Here is an 18,653-nt window from a genome sequence, read left to right on the forward strand (position 1 = left end):
TCAGGCTATACTCATACTAGGCTAAAGGCTGTGGAACTCTGCGTGAGCAGCTGTTACGAAGCGGTGGTTGCTGGCGGCCCGCGGTCACCCCATTGTCGGTCGGCTCCGGCCCTGGCTGCTCCTCCGGAGCCTCCCCGCGGGGCTCCTCCTCCCGGTCCCAGTAGGGGGCCAGGCGGTCTCGGTGCAGAACCACCACTCTCCCCTGGTAGCAGTCCTTGCCTACCACCCTGAGGACCTCAGCGGCCCCCTCCCACAAAGGCGCCAGCTTAGGTCTGAGGCCTTTGCGGCGGTGCGGGCTGTACACCCAAACCAAGTCCCAGGGCAGGAAGGCAGGCCCCCTGCAGAGCAGGTCGTAGTGCCGCTTCTGCCGGACTCCCGCCTGAGTCAGATGGGTCCGGGTTAAGCTGTCCGGTCGTAGTCCGGTCCAGCTGGTGGTGCCGACTCGTCTCCGGGCGGCGGGCCGAAGACCAGGTCCACCAGGGTTTGCATTTCCCGGCCCAGCATGAGTGAGGCCAGGGTACACCCGGTAGATTCCTGGACTGTGGTCCGATAAGCCCAGAGCTCGAGGGGGAGGTGGCGGTCCCAGTCCCGTTGGTGACAGGACACCAGGGAGGCCAGCTGGGTGGGGAGCGTCCGATTAAACCGCTCCACAGACCCGTCGCTCTGGGGATGCAGCGGGATGGTCTGAGTCTTAGAGATCCCCAGGCGCTGGCACACTCTGGCGAAGACCTGGGACTTGAAGTTACGCCCCTGGTCACTGTGTAACTCCTCCGGCACCCCCAGCCTGGCAAACATCCCCTCCAGTAGTGCATCGGCCACCGTGGGGGCACTCTGGTCCAGGAGGGCATAGGCCTCCGGCCACTTCGTGAAATAGTCCATTGCTACCAGGATATAGTGGTTTCTGGCCTCGGTGCGCGGAAACAGGCCCAAAACATCCACCCCCACCCGCTCCATAGGAGCCCCCACCTGGTGTTGTTGGAGGGGGGCCCGAGAGCACTCGAGGGGACCTTTCTGCGCCACGCACACCGCACACGTTTGGCAATACCGCCCCACGTCCCGGTGGCAAAGACCCCAATAAAAATGGCCTCGGAGACGCTGCAGGGTTTTTTTACAGCCGAAATCCCCCATGCCCGGCTGGCCATGCACCACTCTGAGCACAGCCGCGCGGAGCGACTGTGGCACCACCAGCTGCCACCATATCTCGCCACTGGAGGGTACCTGCCACCCCCGGCGCAGCACCCCGTCCTTTACCTCCAAGGCCTCCTACAGGACGCAGAGGGCCTTGACGGACTTTGGGTGCTGGGGGAGCTCCTCTCGCACAGGCCGCGCTCCTGCTGCCTTCCAGCGGAGCACCGGCCCCACGTCAGGATCAGCTGCCTGTTGCTGTGCCAGGTCTGACATGCCCACCCCCAGCAGCCCCTCCAGGGCTGTGGCCGAGGTGCTCGCCTCCGTCACTCTGCAGACGGCTCCCTCACACTGCTCCCACCGGGCGCAGTAGTGGCAGTCCGCAACCTCACAGGGGCGCCGCGAGAGAATGCCGGCATTGAGATGGCGAGATCCAGCACGGTGCACAACAGTGAAGTCATACTCCTGCAGGACCTCTATCCATCGCACCATCTGCGCCTCCGGCTCCTTAAAGTGGAGCAGCCAGGTGAGGGACGCATGGTCGGTCCTCAACAGGAATCGGGTCCCGAATAGGTATGGCCTGAAGCTCGCGACGGGTCACGCAGTAGTTCCTTATTCAAAGCCCGACTGTAGTAGGCAACTACCCGCTCCCATCTGGCCCCTCCTGTGCCAGCACCACGCCCACCCCCAAGTCACTTGCATCGGTATCCAGGATATACGGTAACCACGGATCGGGATAGGCTAGCACGGAGGGAATGGGAATGACAGTAAAGTGCCAGGGGCCCTGGCCGATGGAAAAGGCTGTCTTCGAGCGAGCATTGGGAGCGAGCGGTACCTGTCATTACCTGCTTAGTGAGCCCAAGATCTAATCAAGAATCGTATACAGCAACAGCATTTGGCGCATTGTTCCATACTCCGACCACTCTCGGTGTAAACAGGTCCCTCCTTGAAATGCACTGGTCTCTGCTTGAAATGCACTTTCCTGCATTTGCTTTGGTGTAACTGGCTTCCTCTGCATGGGCAAATGTGAAGAAGATCCTTAGTAAGTCATTGAAGAAAACCGAGAAGAGGTCGGAGTGGCCTCTGTCGTTCATCAACGATCCACTCAGGCAGTACTCCGCCGTTTGTTCACATCGATAGGCTTTTTTTTGCCTTCATTTGTGCAAGTAGTAAAAGCAGACACCCCTATTCTGCCGTGACACGGATTCGAACCGGGGTTGTAGCAGCCACAACGCAAAGTACTGACCACTATACAATCACGGCGAGTTACCAATACACACGTGCAGGGCAGAAAAGGCTGTGCTCTCTTCGTGTGACAGGAGTCGGAAAAGTCCTGATGTTGCATTTCAACTGAGCCCCAGTATACATCGACCCTTCGACACTCTAAGTGCAAACAGCAATTACAGTTTGCTTGCATGACACACGGAAGAAGGCTGCATGCTCCCATATGGGCTAGTGGTTAGGATTCCTGGTTTTCACCCAGGCGGGCCAGGTTCATTTCCCGGTATGGGAATGTGTCAGTTTTGCCTCCTGCTTTCCAAAAGATCAGCACCGTGTACGAAGGAGCCACACTAAAACCACTCGATCATGTGCAAAACGTACAAGAAGAAGGGGCGCGTGTTTCCAACCGAGGACCTCTCGCTTGTGAGCCGAAGTGATCATCACTGCAGCTCGGAAACCTGCAGGAGGTGGGAGGGGTGACTCTGGTAGATAGTGTTGACCTTCGGCAATAGGATTTATACTCTCCAAGATGATATTTGCACTTTCTGGAGAGGAGATTTTCTCCACTTCAGTAGCCCGATTGCGTCGATTGTGTGGAGAGGGCTGTAGAATGTGGCGCCGCCTTTCCTGCTCCGTCCATGACAGGCGTGTTGGTCTCTGGTGAGCACGGTCAATCGGCGCACTCCAACAAAGGCACTGGAAGCAGCTGAATAGCATTGGCGAAGCTCAGCGCTGGGTCACTGTGCATGGTTTCCCATCGTTTCCGTTGTGTAGTGGTGCTCACGTTTGCCTCACACGCGAAAGGTCGCTGGTTCAAAACCGGGTGGAAACACAGTGGCCACGCTCACTGTTTGGGGATTCCTAGTGTGGGGATCTATGGGATCTGCACAGTGCATGTCGCAAAGCTTCCTGCTGTCACTTCAATGCGCATCCTGATGTCGAGTCGTGTGCTGTGCACAGGCTCTGAAAGTGATTAAAAGGTGCACGACGCTGTGAAAGAAAATGCAAAGAAGTGAAAGGCAGTCCTTTCTATAAGGAGGTAGAAGGAGAGCAACTCGCTGTCGGGGAATCGAACCATGGTCTCTAACGAGGAAGACATCGCTCTCTCTGTCTCCCGGTATTTCACATCTGAACGGAAAACACAAACGACCAACTCGGAATGACATGCTTTTGATGCTTTTCAAAGCCTTCTTTGTGCACGACAACTGCGCCGCCTAGCAGATACAGCTTCGGCTGTGGAGACTTGTTCGGCTGGCGTTCTGGGAGTCGCGTTTTTCAGAATTGTATTGAGATCGTTTTCCACAGAGCTCAGATGTCAAAGCACAGCAGCAGCTCTCCACAGCGATCCTCTATAGCGCCCTTTCTCCCGCAGCTCCGTCCTTATTGGAAGGAAGCAAGAGTGAAATAGTGCAGGGAAATAGACTGTGTGTAGTGTCTATGTGAGTATTAATGATCATGGCATTACTGATAGTTTCAGTATTAATGCTAGTATTCATGTTAATATTAGTGAGAGTATATCTGGTAGTTTTACTAATAATACAAGTATACATGTGACTTTGTGATGATAGATACTTTTAAATTTAGTTTTAATGCTAGTTTTCATGTTAAATTTAGTGATAATTATACTGTTAGTGTCAGAGTATTAACACTCATCATCATGTTAGGTTTCATGACAGTATTACTGTTATTATACATATTATTAGTCTAGTAGTTGTTTTTGTCAGTGTTAGTAACAATGATAGGGTTTGATGATAGTGTTAGTGTTGTAATATTGGCAGTATCTGCATTAGTGTTAGTTATAGTGTATCTGTACCTAAGAGTGGATGCGGTGCCTATGTGTGTATATAGTGTCTATTTGTGTGTCTGTGAATGTGTGTGGGTGTGTATCTGTGAGTGTCTGATTTTGTGTATATTGTGTGTTGTGTCTGTGGGTGTAAATGTATGTGAGAGTGTAGGTGTATATCTATCAGTGTGTGTGAATGTGTGTGTAAGTGGGCTTGGGCTCCACTGGTGTGTCTGACAGAAGTGACCCATCAACAGGTGTTGAGGTCCAGAGTCGCCTATGAATTTAAACACTTTCTAGAGTCCAGACCAACATCCAGAGATCTGTGAATGCTCTGTTTTTATCACTATTAGTAGTAATGACAGTAGTAATTCCCACGCGAATAATTATTACCGGAACAGCCATCAGAAAATATCGCCTTTGCAATGATGTCACTTAACATCATTAACACTGAAGTATTTAAAAGGCAAGAAATACTATCACTATGCAATTAATTGATGCAATTAAGCTCCTCTAAATGTAGGCTGATAAAATGTATAGAATTAGGTGACAATATCAGAATTAATTCAAATGCACAAGATTTATTTTCAGCAACAAAAATGCACTCAAGATGCACAAATATTTTACAAGAAAGAAACCTTACATTTGCCTAGAACACTGCGACACAGAGGCCAATCTCTTCTCCCTCATTATGCCGGATTACACGCTCATGATGAACAGTCCTTCAGCGATAGTCAGCTGCCATCACCAACTCAGACATGACATTCATGTACATATTATACCTTAATATGGCACCGCGTTACAATAATTTGATCAAAACAACTGGTGAAAAATTAATAATCAAATATTAAAGCATTTATTACTTTCCTCTCCTACCAGCCCTTACAAGTCACCCAGTTTTTAGTTTAAAGCTGGATTAAAGCTCCAGTCTCTTTGGGGGTGTGAGTTGGAATCCCACTGCTGCCAACTATCTCCAACTATCTCAGTGTTAAGAAGCAAAAAAAACACACATTTGCTGCAGAAGGAACAGGAGAATTTGTGCCATTCAGCCTTATAGTGTGATGTCATTTTCTCATGCTCGTTTTTAGATGCTTGTGATCGAATCTATGATTCTTATGAGTGTGCTCACCCTCCATAAAGGTAGCACAGATATAACGTGCCACGTTTTCAGAGAATCGCATTAAATAGAGGTCAGAAGAAGGCGACAAAGTGTCCGCTAGGCAGTCCAGCGATTTCAACAGTGTTCTCTGTTGTTTAGGTCAAGAGTGACAGCCGTTACAACACACAGTGTCAGGCATCAAAAAGACTTCCCAAAACCCTGATCCTCTCCTTGATCCAGTGATGGCATCCAGACATTTCCTGCAACAAAGCCAGGATACGGTCTTTAACAAAACGAGTGAAAAGCTAATTCCCAACTTTTGCAATCCTTTGCAAAGAAGGACTGCATGTGCTCAGTGTTAAATGCACTGTTCATTATTAATAATAATAATCTTTACATTATATAGTGCCTTTAAAGGTGGCTTTTCAAAGTGCTTTACAGAATGACAACAATAAAGTTAAAAAAATACACAAGATAAACAGGATGAGAATACACAGTTAGAGGAGACAATAGATGGTGGTATTAACTACAGTAGGAACAGAGGGGTAAATAATAGTTCATTAAAGGCTCTTCTAAAGAAGAGGGTTTTGAGTCTGGATTTTAGTAAGTTTAGAAAAGACTCCAGCACAGGAGTAATGTGATCACAGTCCAGTGCTAATTTCTTTCTTGTGGCTGCTGGTTCATTTCCAACTGTGGACTCTTAAGAAGTCCTTTATTTGACTTGATCAACACCAATCCCTAGAGGATTTTGAAAGGTTGAATCAAAATGGTATGTGACTCTGGTGGGACTCAAACCCACAACCTTTGAATGACTTAATTCTACCAAGGAATAGAAGTCCAACACGCTCTCCATTGGACCACAGAGCCAACAGATACAAACTTACATAAAACAGCTGCAGAAAGCTGTAACTCATGCTTCTCCCGTTGTCTCTAAATTGAGCTCCATAAATATTGACAATGAGTGGCCTGTTGTCTACGAATAGATACCACTGGGATTCATACCCAGGGTCTTCTGGTTTTTAGTGAGGCGTCTTAACCAGCTAAGCCACGGCACCAAACCTGCTAAAAGTTATCCACAACTTCAAACACCTTTGAGAAACGGGCAACTGCAGTGTTATGCCTGCTGGCTCAACAGATAATCCTTTTCGAAGTTTAAGGAGAGGATTTCTTTGTCAATTCAATTAAACGTTTCAGAAATGCTGAACGATTGATGTGTTTCACGCGCAGCGCGGGCTCTCCTTTGCTTACAAATATTTTTTTTTACACCAATTTACTCAACTACGATTTTTTCTGAGCATTTTGTTTGATTGCTTCCTATTTTATACTGCGCTGATTTCTGTATTGTTCAATTTCCCTGTTGATATAAATTTCTTGTTTTGTAAGACAAGAAGACCGGCTGTTCTGACCTTACCTTGCACTGGAGCCGCTCTTTTCTTTCCAAGGGCGCAGAGAAAGATACTACCGCAGGTAACACCCCGGGAGAAACATCATGAGTTTCTGGAAAAGCTCTCTACCTGCCCGCTCCCCACACCGACGTGTGTGAGCAGGGACATTCTGAAGTGTAGTAACATTTTATCGTTACATACTTTTTCTGTGCAGTTAGTTCTCCTTCAACTCCGACCGACAACGGAGGTCGTTTTTAATACAGGAGTAAAGGCACACTGCACATCTGCAAAACATCACGTACAGGTTTAGGGAGAGCGACATCAGTGATTGGAAGGTAGGAAGTTTCAGGTCACTTTTTTATTATAGATTCAAGCAGCCCTGAATACCTTTTCAAGAAACATTTCAGAATCCATGTCACATCCAGTATGATTGCTACAGAGGTCTACAGAATACAATCAGAATACTGTTTGTGTGTTACATAAAACACACCGCCCAAAACATTTCTAAAACAGGAATTACATGTTTAGGAATGCGCCCTCCTTTATACATTAAATAAAAGGTCTGAAGCCTGCTCCAAAGAAGCACTATATTCAGAGCTGACAAAGAAGTGATAGGAAGCATCTCGGAAAACGAAGGTGCAGTCGTTTTCACGGGTCGCACACCAAGAGCTGAACCCGGCGTTCTCTGAAAAAAGTAAGGTGTTGGGAGTGTGGCTGGGCGGTCTAAGGTGCTGGGTTTGTGCTCCAATTTCTTCACAGGGTAGGTTTGAATTTCACTGCTGCTAAGTGTTTGTGGGTTAAGACCATCCTTCTATTGGGAGTTCAATGGGTAAAAACTTTGCTTGACAGTCTGTTGAGAGACTGAATTAGGTGTTTCAAGATAGTCTTTGTTAGCTTAACATCAAGGCAGAAAAAAGCCTCATTTTGTCTTCCCAACAGCAATGCTCTTTGGTCCCTTCAGCGTTATGCAGGGAACAACATCTGCCGTGATCACTTTTCAGAGTCAGTGCAATTGTAGTGTGCCGTAGTTGTTTTTAAAATTGGTTTTGTCTGCATGCTGCATTTGTCTGTGAAACTTTAATGCTGTGTTTTTTCACGCCGAATTGTTGGCAGGAGCAAAGCTTATTCAACCTTTGCACTCAGCGCTCAATCAGAAATATAGTATGTATTACTATTAGTGGCACTGAGGTCACTATGGTGCAATTGAGCGATGTAAGACCAATGGCATAATGGATAACGCGTCTGACTTAAGATCAGGAAATTGTATGTTTGACTCCTGCATGGCTTTTGTTGCGTTAAAACGATTTACCTTCCTTTATATAAATTAACTGCACCTGAAAGCTATAGAAAATTTCGGGTAAATTGTCGAAATTCGCATGAGGCTGCAGACAACACTACTGTCTGGAGATCAGCTCCTTCTCTGAGCTCCATTGGAATGAAATCTCGTGGGTAGCAAAGTTGGAGAGCAGCTCAACTTGTGCTCAGTACGGTGCTGAGGGTTCAGTACTGGTGTCGTTCTAATTAGCATGAACTGCACAGGCTCTGAATCAGACCATTTCAATTAGTTTGGTCAGTGTAGGACACTTAATGTAGAATTATTACTTTGCCTGTCTCTTGTTTGTATATAATTTAATGTCTCTGATAACTTAATGTTAGTTTTTAATTTAGTTTTAGTTTTACGATGTAGGTTAATGCGTTGACATATGCACGAACACACGAAATGTCTCACTCCTGATTCAGCTCATGCTCCATAGGAGAAAAGCGATTCCTCTTGCTTCTCATACAACCATATCACAACAGAAGCCCGTGTCACCCAGCTCTAATTCAAGAGTGACTCGCATCTTCAGCCCTTTTTTGTGTTCGTGATCATTAATTCCTTTAGTTATGATCAATATTGAACTTTTTAAAAATAAAAATAATCAAACATGCAGGCAGGTTTTTGAAAAGTATTAGGAGTTGATAGGGCGCCCATTTGGAATAGTCATCAGAAAATGTGAGAAAAGGAAAGTTACGTAAACTCTCACACACAGCATTAGAGATTGGAATCTGATTGTAAAAAAGCTACCTGTCTCCCCGTCGGTAATCAAACCCCAGTTTCCCGCATGACAGGCAGGGATACACACCATGACACTAACTAGGAGCGCTTGCTAGCTGTTAGGAGGCATTTACTCTTATGGCTACTACTGTTTTGGGTTTCGACTTTTATTTTCATTCCTTCCAGAGGAGCGCATGAAAACGAGTTTCCATCTGCGCCATCCTCACTCCTGCTCTGCTATTGTCACAGCTCCTCCTTGTGCACGACCAACACCCATGGAGTCGGTTCTTTCAGCTTTACTAATTAGGTTTTCAAAGGCTGGAAGTAGGGCACAAGACACACGAACACTAAAAGCATCCTTATCTGCTTTCAGCTGCGAAATGTCATTTGTGGACGCTGAAGAATTTGTTTCCAAGGCAGCGGTTTCAAGCAATTTTGCGCTTTAAAAGTAGAGCAGTGCGTTTCCATTTTTATGCAGGCACACGATGACATAAGGAGATTGTCGTAGTCGGCAGGACTTGAACCTGTGCGGGGAGACCCCGATGGACTTCAAGTCCATCGCCTTAACCACAAAAACACAGCAGAACTCTTCAAACCAATTGAAGTCCGATTGAACCGCTCCACCAACCTGTCATTCCGGGGATCCAGCGGGGTGGTCTGCGTCTTAGAGATCCCCAGGCGCTGGCACACTCTGGCGAAGACCTGGGATTCGAAGTTACGCCCCTGGTCACTGTGTAACTCCTCCGGCACCCCTAGCCTGGCAAACATCCCCTCCAGTAGTGCATCGGCCACGGTGGGGGCACTATGGTCCGGGAGGGCATATGCCCCCGGCCACTTTGTAAAATAGTCCACCGCCACCAGGTCATAGCAGTTTCCGGCCTCAGTGCGCGGAAACTGGCCCAAAACGTCAACCCCCACCTGCTCCACAGGAGTCCCCACCTGGTGTTGTTTGAGGCGGGCTCCTTCTGGGCCACGCGCACCGCACACGTTCGGCAATACCGCTCCATGTCCCGGTGGCAAAGACCCCAATAAGAAGTTTTTTTTACAGCCGAAATGCCCCACGCCCGAATGGCCGTGCACCACTTGGAGCACAGCCCCGCGGAGCGACTGTGGCACCACCAGCTGCCACCATATCTCGCCACTGAAGGGTGCCCGCCAACCCCGGCGCAGCACCCCATCCTTTACCTCCAAGGCCTCCCACAGGTCGCAGAGGGCCTTGACGGACTTTGGGTGCGGGGCAAGCTCCTCTCGCAGAGGCCGCGCTCCTGCTGCCTTCCAGGGGAGCACCGGCCCCACATCCGGATCAGCTGCCTGTCGCTGCACCACGTCTGACAGACCCACCCCCAGTGGCCCCTCCAGGGCCGTGGCCACGGCGCTCGACTCCGCCACGGTGCGGACAGCCCCCTCACACTGCTCACGCTGGGCGCAGTAGCAGCAGTCTGCGGCCTCACAGGGGCGCCGCGAGAGAGCGTCAGCATTGAGATGGCGAGATCCCGCACAGTGTACGACAGTGAAGTCGTATTCCTGCAGGACCTCCATCTATCACACCATCTGCCCCTCTGGCTCCTTAAAGTGGAGCAGTCAGGTGAGGGACACATGGTCGGTCCTCAACCGGAATCGGGTCCTGAACAGGTCACCGCCAGCAGCTCACGATGGGTCACGCAGTAATTCCGTTCAGCCTTATTCAAAACCCGACTGTAGTAGGCAACTACCCGCTCCCCATCTGGCCCCTCCTGCGCCAACACCGTGTCCAACTCTGAGACACTCGCGTCGGTATCCAGGATATACGGTAACCATGGATCGGGGTAGGCCAACACGGGGACCCCCACCAGAGCTTCACGTAACCGGCTGAAAGCCGTCTCGCAGCCCGAGTTCAAGTCGAAACGGCGGCCCTTGTCGGTGAGGCGGTGCAGCGGGGGAGCGATGCTGGCAAAGTCCCGGACAAACCTCCGGTAATACGAAGCCAACCCCAGAAAGCTGCGCAGCAGATACAGCATACACTGGTTCCACGGGACCGATGCCAGCACCCTCTCCATCAGCCTCTTGAAAGTCGCCGGGGCATTGCACAGGCCAAAGGCAGTAAACTGCCAGAGGCTTCGAGCGAGTGGTACCTGCCAGTAGCCACAGCGGAGGTCAAGGGAGCTGAACCAGGTCGACCCGGTGATGTAGTCCTTGGCATCGTCTATCCTCGTCAGGGGTAGGAATCCTTCCAGGTGACCTCGTTCAGCTTGCGGTAGTTTACGCAGAACCTCCACGAGCCTTCTTTTTTTTGGACCAGTACAGCTGGCGCCGAGGGCTCGCGGAGGGCTTAATCACTCCTGCTGCGGCCATCTCCAGGATCTTCCACGCAACCGCTGCCGCCTTGTCTGGCCCCCCGGCCGACTCGGGGGCAGGATCCGGCACGCTCGCTCCCCGGCTCACAGGCCCGGTCTGCCGCCGCCGCCACTGACTCTTTTTCCCCCGGCTCCGGCAAGCCCGCGTCCCTCGGCCTTCGCCGGGCCTGCCCTCCACCAGGTGAAGTTGCTCCCCCTGCCACACCAACTCCTGCCGGCCCAAGTCCAAACTGGCCCCCACTCGCTGCAGAAGGTCCAGCCCCAGAATGCAGTCCTCCTGGATGGGTGCGAGGTAGCAGGGGTGGCGCACCATCGCTGCACCTAGACGAAAGGCAAGCTCCTGTTTCCCCCGCATTGCAGTGAGCTGTCCCATCACAGTCCTTAGCCGCAGTAGGGCCAGGCAGGGTTGTTCCTCGATTCGATTCGGCACTGGAGGTACAGGCTATAGCCGACTCGCCCCACAGTGGTATGAGGGGTGCCGGTCTTCACAGCGCTCTCCGGAGAGGGGGTTGAGGTGTTCAAGGGCGGCCGTCCCCGCGCTGAGCCGACCCGTTCCCGTTTCCCGACACTGATTGCGGAGTGCGAGGTTTGGGTGCCCAGCAGAACCGGGCTCGGTGTCGTCTCTTCCCGCTGCGGTCGCAAAACAGCGTGCGGGGCTGTTCCGCGGGGGTTGGTGCACGGGCTGGCTTCTCCTCCCCCTTGCTGGACTCCTCCGTCGGTGTGGGAATCGCTGGTCAGCTCCGGCAGGGAGGGTATCTTCTCTTTGGGGCATCCACTGGGCGGGAGTAGCAGGCAGTCGCCCCAATTCTACCGGCAGGACCACTACTGGATAGCCCTGGTAAGGGCTGTGGCCACCTGTCGCACCCAGGAGTTGCTCAGGCTCCCTATGTGCGCTGCCGATGGGTTCTGTCTCTTTTAGAGTCAGACAGCACTTGACAGAATCGGCTAATGTCTGCCAAGATTTGTCCATCCTGCCCGCTCTGACACCAATGTAGCATTTACAGGTTTTTCTCAGAACAAAGGACCAGTGGAGACGCATTTAACAAACCAAGAAATAGCTTTATTCTTTAACAACCACAAAACCAAACACAGCATATACATGCACATGAGGAGACTGACAGAACACGTACACATCTTTAGGGTGGTAATTACTTAACAACACGCTATACACTTATAAGACTACACAGGGCACTAGAACTACTAGGACATTATTTACACAGGTAGGGTCAGCCGCTGGTCACCGTGCTGACCCTCAGACTCTCCCCGGCTACAACTCCCAGCATGCCCAGCGGTACTATGCACGCCTAGGGGCGCTTCCTCCTCACCACCAGGCGAGGGCGTTACAATATATATATATATTTTTTCTCTGGTTCTCAGCAGTATCATTGGGCTGAACTCCAGTTAAATGCTTGTCTTAGAAAGATCAAAAGTGAGCAAGGGAAGATGGGTGGAGATTAATGGAAGTTATAAAGGCAATGGGTTGGCTCTGCTTAAGCTTCATTCAGACCTTATTAGGGCAAACTCTATGGGTCAATTGCATCGAACTGAAAGTAGCATACTAACAGGAGTTCAACCCGTGCTTAGAACGCAGATGCCGTCTAAACTTGTGCTCCACCTTAAGTCCAATTGCAACAAACTTTCCTGCTGTGCTTAGTCCGCAGTGCCGAACTTAACCTGTTCTCAATTGCAATGAACACAAAGTAACAACTGCAGCACTCCAGAGTAACTAAAGTAGCGGACTAATTTAAACTGTCTTCATTTGGCTTAGCACCGTACTCGGTGTAACGCAGGATTGCATTAGAAGGCTCCCAAATATAGTGGAAATAATCCGTTGCTTGGAAATGTATTGGAATATTAATTAAAATTGCTTTACACTCATACCATATTTATTAATAATGAAGTTTATTAATGTGTGTATTTACAGAAGTGTCATTTACTATTTATGTTTAATGTCAATCATTACTAGAAGCTGTGAGCTTTAAGATATGCTAGGAAGTGAAGAGAACAGAACAGAGCAAATGGTTATATAAATAGAGTGGGAGCTTTTAATCTGTTCTATAAAATTTGGGAGTCAACTGAATAGATTTGCTAAGTATTTTATTGTGATGGGTCTCTGTATTTGTGGTTATCAGTGGAAAGCAGGGATAATAAGGAAATGGGTGGCACCCAAGCACATGTTAAAGAAAAAAACTTGGCTTCTTAAAAGTGATTATGATAGCCACAGGACAGAAGAGACAGTGCACTGTGGTCCAATAATGACTGTGTTGAAACAGCCAGAGTGTGCTGCATGCCATGGAGATGGAAAAGGTAGCTCATCCCAGTCAATCGCAAGGTTGTGTAGGACTGCACATGACCTGATGATGATGGTGCTGGCTCTTGATGGACTGGTATACAAACCAAATGACAGCCAAGCAAAGTGTTAGTTGTTTTACAATTCCGAAAGATTGTTCAAAGTGGCTTCTTGCATTTTTATGACTCCTGTTATAGTGCTTCTCTTGTAATGTTGTAGGATTGTGCACAGGTGTCAGAAGATATAGTCATAAAGAATAACCACAGGCAAAACAACATGCCAGCTTGCTCTTCCCTACTTTGAAAGGAAGATATTGGAACTGATTAAAGAACTTAACTAGAAATGTAAGCTCCTACTGACACAGGAGAGAGAGTTCTGAAAAGTAAGCACAAGGCACACTGTGGATAAATAAATGTATTAATTTAAAAAAAGAAATACTGAGAAGGTCAGAGGAACAATAATTGTTGTATTTATTTGCTCAGGTAGTTTTATAAGTTTAACTTTCAGTAAAGTTCTGTTAAAAATAAAACTGGTCATTAGTTGGCGTCTTTTGTAATGATTTAGCAATAGTGACATGTCGGCTTGTTCGACTGGAGTGTTAAACAAAATTAATACAGTAGCATCCTGTCTCAAGTGTACAGCTGCAGTTCTCGTTTGTTTCGTGACTAATTGCAATTGCATTAGTCTGTGTAAAAAAAGACTTCTGCAGCTCCAGTGGTGCGATCGAACTCATGCTGAGATTGAGTTCAAGCCTCACCTGGAGCAGTGTGGCCTATATTTTCAACTATTTAAACTAACTGACCAGTTTAGGTCCTGTTAAGTATTTGCTGGAGATCAGGTCTAAATTAACATGAAAGGAACAAGTAAAGGTTTGTTCCTTGTCAGACCTGAAGAAGGCTCCAAAACATTGTTTGCTTCTCTTTTCAGCATGGAATAAAATTTTACTTGTTCCTATGCAGTCCACACATGCTGACAAAGCTCCCTACTTAAATTACCATCAGCAATGGACCTCCAGCAGACCTATACACAAATATATGAGAGAGGTCTACTGAAACGAGAGGAGCACGATGGAGTACCGAAGACTTGAAAAAGCACTCACTTTTCTGTGTTTTTGTTGTTACCCAGATTTGTTTTTAATGTTCTTTTTCTCTTTGTTTTGAAGTTGTTCTGTTTTTTTTTTCTTTTTTGTAGGTGTTAGACTACTACAGGGATTTACCTAGGTTCTATTAAGACTTCTTTTATCAAAAGATATTTTATTAATAAAAGCGTGATTTCTTAATAATCAACTTTAATGTTATCTTTATTAGTAGCTGTATTACAGGTAATGCATGCACAGCCTTTATTATGCTATAGTGAATTTTCAGGTATCCCATGGAGGGAAGAGAACTGAAATTAAGGAAATACTTATTTAAAGGGGTCTTAAAGTCTTAAAAGTGTTCTGTCACATCTGGGTGTTAATTGAATAGATTTGTTGTATTATTTCATATGATTTGACTCTACACTTGTGTTTCTCAGGAGACAGCAGTAATATTGGGGATTTGCGGGTACAGATAATAAATTATACTATACAAGTGTAGAGGTTTGATGGGTTTACTGAGACAATTATTAATTGTAGCAGTAATCACGAGGTTGTTCGTTGTGGTTTTTAGAAAATCAATCGTCAGAACAACTAACAACGCACACACACGGGTTCAATACACGAGATACATTTATTCATATAAATTGTGCACCAAACATATACTAGTCTGCCTGGATACGAGCAGCAGACCTTACTGTGAGGGTTATCAATATACAAAGTATATAATCTCGAAGAGATGCAAACACAAAGAGATACACAACAGAGAATATATGTCAATATATATCGTTCGGTTACCAAATCGCTAATCAGTGTTATTACCCACTGTTACTCTAAACTCGGAAGTAAATACATTACTCATGAATTAAATTGATAACAACTTGTGTTGAGGTACAATTGAATTCTCGAGACGCAATGTAGAACATGGGGTTTACTTATCCACTGTGTATGGATTTGGAATTTCCCAGCACGAACACCAAACCAGCTGACAGGCTCTGTTGCAGCCTCAGTCCCAGCGGTTGTCCAATGGGCGTTGTCCCGGCGTCCTCTGGCTACTGGCCAACCAGTCGAGGTGCAGCTCGGAGTAGGACGGGCGGAGGAATCTGACTGCGGCGCGCAGGGCAGTCGTTGCTCCGAGGGGATCTACCAGCAGTCCGGCTGGCTGGTAGAAAGTCTCTATGCACTATGCACTCTATGCAGTGTGACGGCTAGTCCTCACAAGTCACTCTTTTGCCCAGGAAGAAGCTGGTTCGTTCCCGGTCCAGCGCTGCTTCTGAATAAGCTATTCAGGTTGTCGACGAGGGTCCAACTGTGGGCTGCCGTTGATCAAGCGGAGCGTTCACGTTGGTAGAATTCTGAGTACGTACAGGATCCTCGGCCCCGCGCTTAGAACAAAGTCCAAGTCCCTTTGCAGACAACAGCCTTTGTCACGTGATTGTCTCTGAGGATGCGCGAAAATGGCCAAGGAGAGCCCTGATCTGAGCTTGCGCTCCCTTTTTGACCAAGACACAGATGTGTTCTGATTGGTTGAGAGTTTGGCGGGCATTGGAGACCCACATGGTGTTACCACACCCTGCCAGTCTCTAATTGGTTGATCAAGGTGAGATACGAGTCACATACTCCTGACACTTAGGAATGCAGTCCAGATGTCCATTTGGCACTCCCTAGACAGATAGGCGCCAATGGATGACCATTGATCATGATAGCCAGGCTTATCTAAGTGCATCCCCGTTTGGGAGCTGTCCCTTATCAAAAGAAAACATCTTAAATCAGCCTGCATGAATACTTTCTCTGTGGCTGAAGCACAGAGATGGAGAGTGAGATGGGGCCTCATTAAGGAAAGCACAGCAACGCTTAATTCTGTCTTATTACCAAGCATTGCTGCTACAACTGCTTAAATTCAAACTAAACAGGACTATGGGAATGAGATTTGATTTCGAACTGGGTTTTAAATAAATAGGACCGCTGCACTACATTGTGCTTTATGTAAGACAAAAGGTGGGCTTCCTGTGTTTTCGATAACTCAGTTGTAAGAGCGGAGGAATATAGTGGAAACAGCTGGGAACTCTTTGTTCTCTGGTTTGAATTTGGCTGGAAGAAAGGTGTTTTTTATGTTCTTTAATCAAAAAGTGAAAATTTGTCGTTCACTTAGTTGTCTTATTTTCTAGGCTTGTAGACTCCTCACTCTTCCTAAAAGAAAGTGCTGCAGATAAAGATACAGTAGTTGTCGGAAGTTTCGTTCAGTGGTAGAGCACATACAGGCTGTATGTGGTTGTTTTCAATCGCCGGCATCTCCACTCTGGATTTCTTCCTAAGCCAATATCTTTCCTTACTTGTGTGTGAATTTCAGCGCGACACATAAACCCTTTGTCTGTTTTATAAAGATTATATTTTAAATCAGTTAAAACAAAAAAGTACCAATTACATTCACGTAGAAAACACATGTATCTAATTTGAAAATTTGGGCAATGTATTACTAGTAGTGGAGCTGAGCTCACAGAAGAGCAGTTGATATTGTTAAACCACGTATTATTTTTAAATGACGCTACTAAGCACTGGCACGGTGTTTGTGCAGTCCTACCCAAGCTTTCTATCGACTGGATGAGTCTCCTGTTCCATCTCCAATTCTTTCCGCACATTTCGTCTGTTTCACCACCATTATCATTAGACTATAGCCACTAATATGAGAATACTGTTCTGAAAGACTGTCTTAAATAATAATGTTGAAAAGGGTAATGATAAGAGTTTTTTTCATTAAGGTAACCATACATTTGCCTGTATAGTACAACTTATTATCTGTATCCGCAAATCCCCAATATTAATGCTGTCTCCTGAGAAACACAAGTGTAGAGTCAAATAATATTACAACAAATCTATTCAATTAACACCCCTATGTGACAGAACACATTTAAGACTTACACCCCTTTTAAATATGTATTTCCTTCATTTCAGTTCTCTCCCCGGGATACCTGAAAATTCATTATAGTATAATAAAGTCTGTGCATGCATTACCTGTAATACAGCTACTAATAAAGATAACATTAAAGTTGATTATTAAGATATTACACTTTTATTAATAAAATATGTATTGATAAAATTCCTTGTGAATAATTGTAGTGTCTGGAAAGCAATTGTTCATTACTAAATGACGATATTATTTCCACTACATTCAGGACAGTTCCAATGTAATCTATTGTTCCACTTCGTCTGCTTAGTCTCCTACTTTAGTAACATCTAATGGGGAGCAGCTGTTATTTTAGGTTTGTTGCAATTGAGAACAGGTTTGCTGACAAATTTCAGCAGCCAGTTTGTTGCAACTGACCCGTTGTAGCTACCAATCAGAAAAAAAACCAAACGCAACAACTTCAAAAGAAAAAGAACATTAAAAACAAATCTGGGTAACAACATAAACACAGAATCTAATGCGAGAGCTTTATCAAGTCTTCAGTGCTCCTCTTGTCTCAGTAGACCTCTCTCATATATTTGTGTACAGGTCAACTGGAGGTACACAGCTGATAGAAATTTAAGTAGGGAGCTGCATCACAGCATGCGTGGGCTGCAAATGGAAAAGTATAGGTTTATTCCATGCTGAAAATAGAAGTAAACACAACGTTTCAGCTGTGGAGCCTTCTTTGATTGTGACTCGAAATAAATCTTTACTTGTTCGTTTGATGTTAATTTATCTCCATCAAATACCTAACAGTATCTAAACTCGACAGTTGCTCTCAGTAGCTAAAGACACTGCTCCAGGTGAGGCTTGAACTCACAACCTCGGCATACCTCCGCTGTGCACTGCTGTATAAGTACCACGCGCTGACCAATTGCGCCACTGGAGCTGTACAAGTCGTGCTCCTCATACAGACTGACGCTGCAGAAACACAGGGTGAAAACGGTTTCGGTTGTGGATCCATCTATACATGGGGAACACTAAAATAGCAAGGAAAATACAAGAAAAGAAACTGAAAGAATTGTGCTAACAGCAAAGGGGAACTGAGGGAGGTGGTCAGACAAGTAAATCAGCCTGGCAGATTATTTGTATCGACATTTTTTGAGTCAATCAGCAAACAGATTTCTCTTCATGTGCCTTAAACTGTGCAGTTTGTATCTTCGCTGTAGATAGGTTTCTTCAGAAGTCCAGTAAACTGACAATAATGGAGAACTAGCTGACGCACCCCGTCGTGAAGACCCTCTGTAAGGTGATTACACGTTTCAATTTCAAGTCGCCTCCTTTACACTCAATTGCAGCCCCGAAACTGAGAGAAAGCATGAGAAATGGCTTCAGTTTCAATGTGAAAGTGCAGTACAGG

At 46.8% G+C, this 18,653-nt stretch overlaps 1 non-coding gene across 1 annotated transcript; it reads right to left on the reverse strand.

Moving 5' to 3' along the window:
• Window positions 1–18,088: 18,088 nt before the first annotated feature.
• On the reverse strand, window positions 18,089–18,182 carry trnai-uau (transfer RNA isoleucine (anticodon UAU)). The gene is made up of 2 exons: window positions 18,145–18,182; window positions 18,089–18,124 (listed from the first exon to the last, which is right to left on the reverse strand). It is a non-coding gene; the product is annotated as a tRNA-Ile (tRNA).
• Between the last annotated feature and the right edge of the window lie 471 nt (window positions 18,183–18,653).

Source organism: Lepisosteus platostomus, assembly GCF_059453375.1.
Source record: "Lepisosteus platostomus isolate fLepPlt1 chromosome 5 unlocalized genomic scaffold, fLepPlt1.hap1 SUPER_5_unloc_1, whole genome shotgun sequence".
NCBI classification, from domain to species: Eukaryota; Metazoa; Chordata; class Actinopteri; order Semionotiformes; family Lepisosteidae; genus Lepisosteus; species Lepisosteus platostomus.